The sequence below is a fragment of the Typopeltis vanoorti genome, chromosome 24, assembly GCF_054136105.1.
Source record: "Typopeltis vanoorti isolate ZY-2024b chromosome 24, IOZ_Tvanoo_1.0, whole genome shotgun sequence".
Taxonomy (NCBI): domain Eukaryota; kingdom Metazoa; phylum Arthropoda; class Arachnida; order Uropygi; family Thelyphonidae; genus Typopeltis; species Typopeltis vanoorti.
In genome coordinates, this window is record NC_143572.1 from 21714883 (window position 1) to 21726047 (window position 11165).

The following is an 11165-nucleotide window of genomic DNA, read 5'->3' on the forward strand; positions in this document are numbered from 1 at the left end:
AACCAATTCCACTGCTCCCTGTTGTTCCTGATACTTCTGGCATTAGTATATAGAAACTGTAACATCACCTTTGCTTCCTGAATTGACTACCCTATTCAGTATTGTCGCTTGAGAGACTAGATTCTGCAGTTGTTGGTTATTCTCATTCACTTGCCTCACGGAAGCCTTCACGCTCACCTGCATCCAACCCGATTGTTTAAGTTTCCCTGACTTTGGGGCTTTAGCACTCTCAGTGAACAAAGCTCCCTCTAGACACCTTGCATCAAAACCATTTAGATACAGTCTCTATTATATACTGTATGTAATAAAATATAATCTCTGTTATGAAATATTTGGTTTTGTGGGTAAGATTATACTTGCGTTCTGTATTTTTCCCGTCCCCCACCAAATGGTATTTTGTTACCTCACAAAAAACAGCATTACTCCATTAAAAGTTTTATTTAAATTTCCTGTCTCTCATTTAGTTATATTTGCATTTGTTAAGTCATTACTTCAGCATCGTTTATACTTTTCATTATCTGATAAATAAAAATTAGTTACAAAGAATCCTGGCAGAAGTCTTGGAGGGTTTTGTTGCACCATCCAGACATTTTTAAAACAAGTTGTTTTTCACTTTTTTTGTTAAGATATTTTGCTTGTTTTATAATTTTTTATAATTGGAGTTAGTGTTTCAGGGAGATTTTAATTGATCACAATGACTAAATCATTGTTGTACTTTTTTTATGGTTTAATTTGAGAATAGATAAACTGGGAAAACAGAAGCGCAGTATGAGGAGCTAAACTATGTATTGCTCATACAGTGTTCATTCTTTTTGACAGTTGCCTCTCACATACCACTACTTGGATCCCTCCCACCATAGGTACTACTTACGACTTTGCAAAGCATGTGGCGGCAGCAGTATTATGCCGTGGAACCTGTTTAGTATCTGGTGGCTAACCTGTGAAATCGTTTTACTTCCGTATTCTCAAAATGGACGGGTTCTGAGCTCCTAATATGTTTGGTATTCCCTTAAAGACTATCACTGACACTCCATGGGGAAAAAAAGAAGAGAGAGAGATGGGAATAAAAGCTGGAATCTCTGCTCTGGAAATCAAATGGCGTTGAACCCTTCAGATTTCGAATAAGCAGGGAGATGAATAAATAATAAGCCTGGAGATGAAGATCATGTACTACACATTCTTCATCTCCAATTTCGTTTCCTCCAATTGGGAAGCTAACTTTTATAGCAGGAATACTCGCTGGTGAAAACAGACCATACTACAAAGAAAAAAGAAAAAAACAAGATGAGGTTGATAATTGTTAGGGAAGGCTGCAGATTCACGTAACTATTAGAGACCCCCCGCTTTTGTCCATGATATGCAAGGAGTTACATATTAATAATTTTAAGTTACATGTTAGTAATAAAAACAACAAATACATCGTTGAATGGAGCAAGCACACAGCACATGGGCCATGGTGCAGTAGACGTTGACTTAGTGGAGTGATGAGTTATGCTATATACTCTTTCTAGTCTGGTGAGTGTGTCTTGTTATGGAGGGCTCCTGGAAATACCCCAAACAGTGAAGTTTGAAGGTGAAACTCTAACGATGTGGGATCGCTTCGTATCTATCGTAGGGATTAGTTCAACCTGTCATTGTATGAATTCTTGACTGCCGGTTCCAGTACAATGCTTCATGTTACAAAGCAGTGATTGCGAACAAAGTCTGAAGAGAATAAGATTTGGAACATTGCAGTGGCTGGCAGATGTTTCTGACTTGAATCTGATAGAACAACTTGTTGTATGAACTGGAACAGAATTCTGCATGGCCAGAACTTTTTCCATTCTTCATTAGTGGAACTTGCAGATCCTTTAAAGGATGACTGGAGCACAATACAACAAACTTTTTACCAGAAATGAACAAATTTTGGATGGCAGCGCAGTAATTGTGGTCAAATATGGAACATCACGTTATTAATTTTTCTTAATAAACATGTTTGCTTTATATCAGCACATGTCTCATGATTTCTTATGAAAAATATGAATAAAAAAGATTGTAAATAAGATGAGACTGAACTTCCCCCCTCAGTCTCCAAAAGTTAGATAGGGCTCAAACGGCCTCGTCTACTCCCTATAGGGAATAAAAGGTGTTAGCTGATTTATTTATTTATTATTTTTTTATTTTATTTTATGAAATATAAGTCAAAATCATTTTAGAAAACGTTATCTTGAAAATGCGATTCATTGCAGTCCTGGAGAATGATGGAAGAGCCCACAGCATAACAATCAAAAATCTTACAGATGTCTATGATAGTTATACGAAAATGTTTGATTTAGAACCTTTTAGGTAGAAGATGAATTTCTTCGCATGGTGTGAGACCACCGATCCCTAATTGAGGTCTGAAGTGGTTTGAAAAAGTTCCTTGTTTAGTGTCTATAGCAGGGTTTCTGGACTATGTCAAAAATAAAGTTAATAAAACAAATTCTTAGTCCACTCACAGTACGAATGTACTATAATAAACCCTCTAACGCCTAATCCCTATTTCCTATAGGGATTAGGCAAAATCGTTTTAGTTCCTGCCTAACATTTGGAGACTGAAGGGATATTGGGGCATTGATATTTATCGCTATAACAATTATGCCATGCTAGCTGTTTTGTCATGCTAATGATGATTCCTCTGCTTTTCAGTCTGCAAGCTGTGAATCTCACTGCATCATGAATATTTTTGATGATTGTCCTTAGGTGGTAGATCCAACAATTTGATCAGTTTTGCGTGAGATCATCACACTGTTTATTGGAGGCAATGGATTTAATACCATGTTTGGTGTCTAAAGAGCAGGGATTTTGCCTTTATCAACTCTTAGTCCATTCACAGTATTGCTAATCTTCTGTAGTTTACGACATTTTCTGCATGGGATTGTCATAAATATGTATTTAAATACTGAAATTATATGTTTAACACTTAAATAAACTGTCAAAATGATTCGATATTTTTATCCTGTTCCAGTGCATGCCTATTACAGTTCTGCTCCTCCGGCTGGGCGAATTTTATTCAAACTTAGTGTTTGGAATCACAGCTAAACTTTGTTAAGCATCTGGAGCTTGGTTTAAAAGTACATCTTTAGTCACCATAGTTCAGTTGATATTGATGAAGCCTTTTGGCAGGAGAAATTTGTGGTCGAATCTTGTCTATACATAAAAGGATCACACACACATACACCAAAACTGGGTTTTTTTATTCCGCAAAACTGGCAACCGGCCAGAAGAATACACGCAGTTAACAAGTCATAATTACACTGGCTTCACAGCCTTTATAACCGCACCATTTTTAACAGCAAAATTAGGGAAAACCAGTCGAAACGATACAAAACTGTGTGTTACTAATAATACAAGGTAAGCTGATATGCGCTTTGGTTTAAATTTTCGATAATGACGTCATTAAAAAATGATATAGCGACTTTTTACCTGGAAAGAATGAAATCAATCCAGTATGTCATTTAGTTGCATGAAAGTGGAAGACGAATTAGTTTGTTGCCAGTTGTAGAGAAACTTGGTTATTACTTCGGTGAAGACTGCAGGCGAATCAAGTGATACGGTTCACTGAACAAACGAGTTAATGCTCACTTAGCCCCATTGTGACATCTTGTCATGCATTTCAAACACGTGATCTATTTAATGCTTTTAGATAAAGTGTACTTGATTACAGCAAGGAGATGCATCCTAACGTGTTTACTTTAATAAACAACTCCGGCATATTCGAGTGGCTTTGCATACGTTGCATGCACCTCAGGCTCCAATTAACACTTATTGGATTATCTCTGTTATGTTCCACAAAGGTTGAGCAAATACGGCCTTTAGTAATTTTACGTCGGCATCCTGTATCGATTAAGGCTTCTGCGTTAAATAATTTTTATTCTAATTACCGCACGAGTAATTTTCCTCTATTCCCGTGGGTCATCCCAATCAAGAAGATTGCGATAATTACTTTTAATTAAAAAGCAATATCTGAATTTTGTTGAATATTTGTGAACAAAATAGCGAATAATGAGCAACAAAAATTCCATGATTAGATTTGACGCAACAGTACATTATGTAGATAACACGTGATTAGATTGTCCTTTCAGTTACTTTCTCTTTTAAATAAGTTACAGTAATATCACATATTAAATTATGGTAAAAATTTACCATAATTTTATCGGCGTTTGGCTAAAAGTTATAATAAATTGGCATTCTTTGTTGATTTCAGGTACACGAAATAAAAATTCAAATAATAGTAGCTATCATAACTTAAAATCGAACATAATGAAATTATTAGTATGCACTTATATTTGACTGATGCTTTGATATATGCTGTTGCCATATTGCTGTTTTAAATGATGTGGTATGCCTATCCATAGGCACAGAATAAGAAAATTAATTCCATACTTATATTTACTAATTGTACATGTTAGATAAAAGTGGATGCCTCTGGTCCAAGAAAACATTCTACTAAAAGCCAATAAAAGTAAGTTTTATCTTATGATAATATCTGGATTGTGGAATGAGAGAGTTTGATTAGAGTTTGGATTATAAAGATTAATACATGAGGATGTGATAGACACAACAGATTAGAAAAGGGATTTCATATTACAGCTAAATCAGAGCTTTCTGATATTCCTTTGTAAGCAGCTCTCTCCCACAAAGCGTCCATATTTTTCATTTCCATCAAAGTCGGAGTTAAAATGCTGCCTGAGGCGAATATTATCTTAGTCGACGAAATGCCCAGTAACAGCCGCTTGTCTTTATGAAGATTGGCGCTTCTCACAAGAGGAGAGTTTTGGTATTTGTCTCCTCACTTAATTTTATGCTCCTGATCCACAATTTTCCGAGAAATATTCAGTCAAATGTCCAGCGGTACACTGTCGTGGTATAACCCTTTCCCATATCCAACGCACCTATCTCTTAATTATAAAATGTAAGCAAACATGATATATATATATATATATATATATCGGTCTCCGTATGAGAGCGGCTAACTCACCTTTAGTCGAAAGAGACCAGATAAAGGTTCCTCACATCACTGACGGGAATCGAACCCAGATCTTTCCGACCAGAGGGCTTCTTCTATACTGACTAAGTTACCAAGGCTCACTTACGCTCTATACTACACTAAATCTAACTATCTACTCACTGCGCCACCTACCGCCCACCAATAGTATTTTTGTCCGTTAATTTGATGTTTTCACGTTAAATTGCCTTTTTGCGAAATAAAAAAAAACCCTGAGTATATTACAGAGATTTTTGTTTTGGCCTATAATATCTAATTGTGCTGGTGCAATAAATATATTTTTACATAATGTGGAAATATTATAAATATAATCTCATTTCCGAATAACTAAGATCATATAAAATATAACTTAAAAAATGTTTCAGTTAAAATCAGTTAAATCTACGAGTCCATTAAACTCCATTTTATTCTTTTTTTTTTAATGCTACATTAGCAAACTGAACTTCCAAGAAAATGATCTGAAGTTCAGTTAAACACTTAAATTCGCAATGCTATCCGTTAATCGATATGTCGATTTTAAAACGCATTTGCTCTGTAAATCGCGCATCCGTTTTAGCAATTTACAGACATTTGAAGTTAGCTGCTAATGATTTTCAACTTAAAAAAAAAAAAAATCCTTACCAGTACCTAGTATGTCTTTAGAAGTTTGAAGTTGATTTTTGTGTCGCGACAGTCGTTAAAAATGTCTTTGCCTAAGTTGCATTGCCATGTGCGCACGCAACACTCTTGAACGTGACGCTTCCGTAACGTAAAATTTCGTCACCAAAAATTTTCATGACGAAAATTTCTCTTCGATAAAATGAAAATGTCAGGTTTCTGGAAGTCTGGCCGGAGGCCTTTTGATAACTGCAAACACAAAGGTCACAATTACTGCTCCCAACAAAATATTTTTCATATATAACTAACTAGCTTCGAGAAATACATCTGTTTAGCAATGTATTCATTGAATTTTGAATTGCAGACAATGTTTTATTAAAGAATATTCTGCTATTCAAAACAACTGGCATTCTTTCCAAAATATGGCAATCAAGAGGCTTTTTTTTTTTTTAAATAACATTGTGTAAATGTAAGTAGTGTTATAACATTGTGTACATTTACTAAGCAAATCTCCTTTAGCTGAAAAAAAATTCCAATTACTTTAAATAACAAAAGACGTCCTTAAATATGAAATATCTTATATATATATATATTTTTTTTTTTTTCCCCGATTAATTTGATCATCACTAATCCATACATAATACTAGAGTGTTATGTATTTTTTTCCCTCTTTTTTTTTTTTTTTTTTTAATGTTTTTTTTTTTTTTCTTGGCGGGTAGTTAGCCGGGCCGTTAAAGTACCCACTTACCAACGAAGGCTATTTTAATGGAGATGTAGATCACAGCAAGCTCACAATTTTATCAAAAATTACTAGTCTTCCACGATGCTCCAAAGTACTAACAGAGTTAAAGCAGGTTATTGATTTCCGTCAATAAAACACGTTCATCATAGTTGGATGTGTCCCACGACTTAGTAGGAGGGTGCATTTATGCCAAGAGACTGGAGGTTAAAGTCAGCTCAATCAAGCAGAAAAATCACGTATTATGTAGAAATTTGAGTATTATCCATGGAAGGAAAAGGTAGAATTCAAAATAATAGTAATAAAACAGGACTGACTAAGGTTATCAACGCCTTACTGAAGAAGGATTAGAAGATCAATGGATGTGATGATAAATATTCCAGACGTTTTGTTGATTTGCGTAGTATGTCTCAAATAAGAAAAGGTGCAGTGTACTGTCATTAGCAAAACAGCTGATTAGGCTGTCAATTGGAGAATATCGTTGACATATAGAAAGAAGGGAATAGGTGAAATCTCAGAAATAATTGCAAAGGATGAGAACAGAAACGGTGCTATATGAGACAGCATGTTAAAGAGAAAAGGGACAATGCAGTCGAGGAGGGGGGGGGGAAGGCAATAGACGGAGGCTTGTTTAGAGAATTTATGCTAAACCCGATCAAACAGCTTAGATCTAGAGAGTACAACGTCCATTTGAGTTTCTTAAAACTTTATTTATTTATTTTTTTGCCATGGCATATGTTTAAAGGTTGGCAAAATAAGCAAGATCCCTGTTAAATGTCAATAAAGAAATTAGTCATTTATTAGCCGAAAAGTTTCCGGAGGATGGCCCGGATTTCGACTATTAATGAATTGACAGCATCCTCCTCCCTCACCCCCCCCTTCAGAGAACAAACCCTTAGAAATATCAAAAATAAATAGCTATTCTATCATCTTGAAAATGATGAGAAACAGGACATAATAGAATAGCTATTGGTCTGTATACTAAACACTGAAACAGTTAGATGGAAGCTCTGACTAATCCTGATATACCCTAAACAAGCAGCTTCTACACAGAATCCCTAGTTACGTATACAAAAGAAAGGATGAAGTTCAGTGAAGGACAGTGTTTGTTTATTTACAGGATGAGATTCCATTAAGTTCTGGTTTCGACGTAATCTGCGATGAGCACTGGAAGATGAGAAGTGCTTTGAAACATGCTGAAAACTATCGAACATTCTCGGTGATTCCCATTTTCAGCAGAATTGAAATAAAGATCAGATATGAAAGACATGATACCAGCCTATATGAAATATGCACAAGAAATGAGATTATATATATATATATATATATATATAATCTCATTTCTATCATTTCAATCACACGTATATATATATATATATATATATATAAATACGTGAAAAAATATTGTTTATTATCGATAAAATTATACAGTTTAGTATAATTCAAAATTACTTAAAAATAAAATCCACCATCGTAACCCCAATAATGTTCTAAAATAAAAACTATAACAAATTTATGTCTTTAATTGTAATGTTCAAATATTTAAAGAGACGGCGTAAACACGATAAGCACTACGAACACTCTACTACTGGCGCAAACTGCATATAAACAACAGTGGACTTACGCGACGGACAGTGCCGCATTACGCTAATAGCTCGCATCTCACTATGACGTGCATATGCTTGCGCGCGTATGCAAGATGGATTTTTATTTTATTATTTTTTATACAAAATAAGAGCATTGTATAGGATTGTTGATGATAAAATTAAATATTACAAGCAAATATAAATAAATTAATAAATATATTTATATATCGAGAAAAATTGGGGGTGATGCAGTTCTGTAGTGCCTATGCAAGAACCGCCCCTGACCAAAATAATGTTCTGCTGATTGAAATATCTTATTTTGTTTCGTAGATTTCAGCCAGTATATTCTATATGCAGTATCATTTACTGCTTTTATATACATGTCGTATTTAGGTTATTTCTGTAGAAAACGTTTGTTTTTTTATGTTCTCACATTCATTGCTCAGGTGTCTCGTAGGATCAGTTATCTTTTCCTCCCAGAGTAACTTGAATTCATTCAGCTAGAACAACTCTAAATTACTCCCTCGCGTATACCACATTTACTTTCCTTCCTCTATATTCGGTGATTATCCTTTCCAAATCTAATCTGTACTCTGGCGAACAGTAGTCATTCCCTCTATCTCTTTATTTATCACCGGGCTGTGAAATAAGCCACTATAAGTGCGTGCAGGGTATCGTGCCGAAAATCAATTACTGCTTTATTTCCTTGAACCGTTGTATCTAATTACCGATCTCCTGCCATTCTGTGATTACTGCGTGCACTCGTCATTACAGCTGCCATTTTTACGCACAGAAGCCTCCGCTGTTGCGACGAACTTAATAACCAGCTAAGCTGTTTTCTTGTATCATTTTCATGAATATCAAAACACAACAAATATATTTCATCAGGCTGGTGACATATGCTCGAATCATAGAAGCACAATTTCTGACTGCTGAAACGTTCACAAAGATGGTAATATAAATATGAAACATTAAAATCAAGAAACCTCATGATTACAGGAAATTCTCACCTTAAATGAAGGATGTATTCTTGGTAAGCATGGATATGTATTAACTAAGAACGCAATTTCGACATTTGTAGGGTGTATGCTTATAAAAATATTATTATTATTAAAAAAAAAAACTTTCTCATATGAAAGTAGAAGAGTTTTTCCTCCCGGAAACTCAGATTTTTAATCTCGTATACAGGCAAATCGGCTGTGCAAAATGTATTATTAGTGACGGTAGATGGCGTATGCAGATTAAGAATTATGTGGTCGTTGTGTAGAATGCCTTTCCGCGATGAATCCTTGGACTTCTTCGAGGTGTCACGTTAATAATAATAATAATAATAATATTTGTACGAAATATCAAGCTAGCACAGGTGGTAAATTAACTTTTTTGAAACAAACTCAACCCCAACTGATGCACAGAATTGGAAGAAAATAATATAATCTTGGACCTAATAATGCATGTAATATAAACGTTTTTAGTAGAGATCATCAACTGTTTGGGTTCCTGTATTTATTTCAATCAGAAATTAAGAATTCATGAAAGAAACTATTTAAATTAAGAAGTTATTCGAATAATTAGAAGCATGTAACATCTTTCAGATTTTTTTAGGGTATCAAAAACTAGTACTGTTTGTAGACTGTGATAATCTCGAAATAACAAGAAATTAAAATATTGAAGAGCATTTTATTCTGTCGAGAATATATTTATTTAAAAAAAAAGAACACGAAAATGTGTAGTATGATAAATACATCAGAAATATTTTCACTTTTATTCTTAACCTGATTTCCTTTTGACGCAGCTTTAAACGGTAATAATTATGTACCTGTTGTAAATACAGTACAGGTCTGTTCTTGTTTTTGTTGTTATTTAATTTTTTTAATGAAGACAAAAAAACCAATGTTTAGAACTCATATTAATTGTTCTGTCATATTACTGTATTAGTTATGTGTACAAAACCACGTTTTTTATTTATTCTATTTTATTTTTTTATAATGTACTGGAGTATACCAGAAAGGTGCTTAGGCTTTTGATTTCACAAATATTCTGATACGTATTTGGTTATGTGGAAGAAATTATAGAGATTTAAATCACTCAGATCATTAGACAACTGAAAATTCTCTTTAAATAATCAATTAACCAGGAAAAGAACGTTTAAAAAAAAGAGCTAAAATATAACATTTAGAAATAAGATTTAAAATATCTATTTGAGCGGTTTCTATTTTCCAATCCAAAATAATACTTTTTTTCTTCTTTTTATTACTTAAACTTCAAAATGTACTTACATAATAAAATGCAATAAAAGATATCCCATTACGTAGCATAATGAATAATCTAGTTAAGATGAGCTCTTGTATTTTGTATTCCCGAATATTTTCTCAAGGGCTGATTTATCTAATTCGGAAATTAGTCGCAATGAAACTGCAACATTAGCAGACGACAGAAGCCGTTAGCAGTAGATATGGCGTCGTTAACGTCTATCAGTCAAGCGGTGAATCTTGATAGCAAATTGTAATCATAGTGCAGGCCTGAAATGTGTTCATAGGGATAGTTTGCTGCACTGTCAACATTTAATTTAATGTTTATTAAGAATCAATGTAATTATCTGAAGGCTATTAGTTTTTATTACAATTTTTAAGCAGGCAGATGATTCTTTAATTATAGGCGGCGCGACTGTTATTAGTCATAAATATTTCTAGTTTAAAACGAAAAGCTTCAGGATAGTTTATTATTATTATTATTATTATTATTATTATTATAAAGATTAAGATTTGGGTAACACTGAATCGTCGCATTCAATTGAAAAGAATAAATTTGTTTTATTTAACGTAATTTAAATATGTACGACTTGTGACGCCCCCACCGTTAAATTGCAAAAATAAAACATAAATAAATAATACAAAATAAAATAAAAAAGATTATTCGCACATTATGCTACGGTATTTAGGAAATAAAAAAAATTCGAAATTAAAAAATATATATATTTGTGTATTTTTGTATATTATGTGCTTGCGTGTGTGAATATTAACAAACCAACCACGTCAAAAAGTTACTGTCAAAGTTACTTTTAACAAACAATATTACGAGAAAGATATTAAAAATAATTTTGATTACATGCATATTATCGACCCGAAAACATCTTTTGTCTTACAGAGCTTAGTCCTTCCATTTATAGTTTTGCCAACAGTCTAGACGCCTTTATTGGAGTTTACTTTCCGTATCAGAA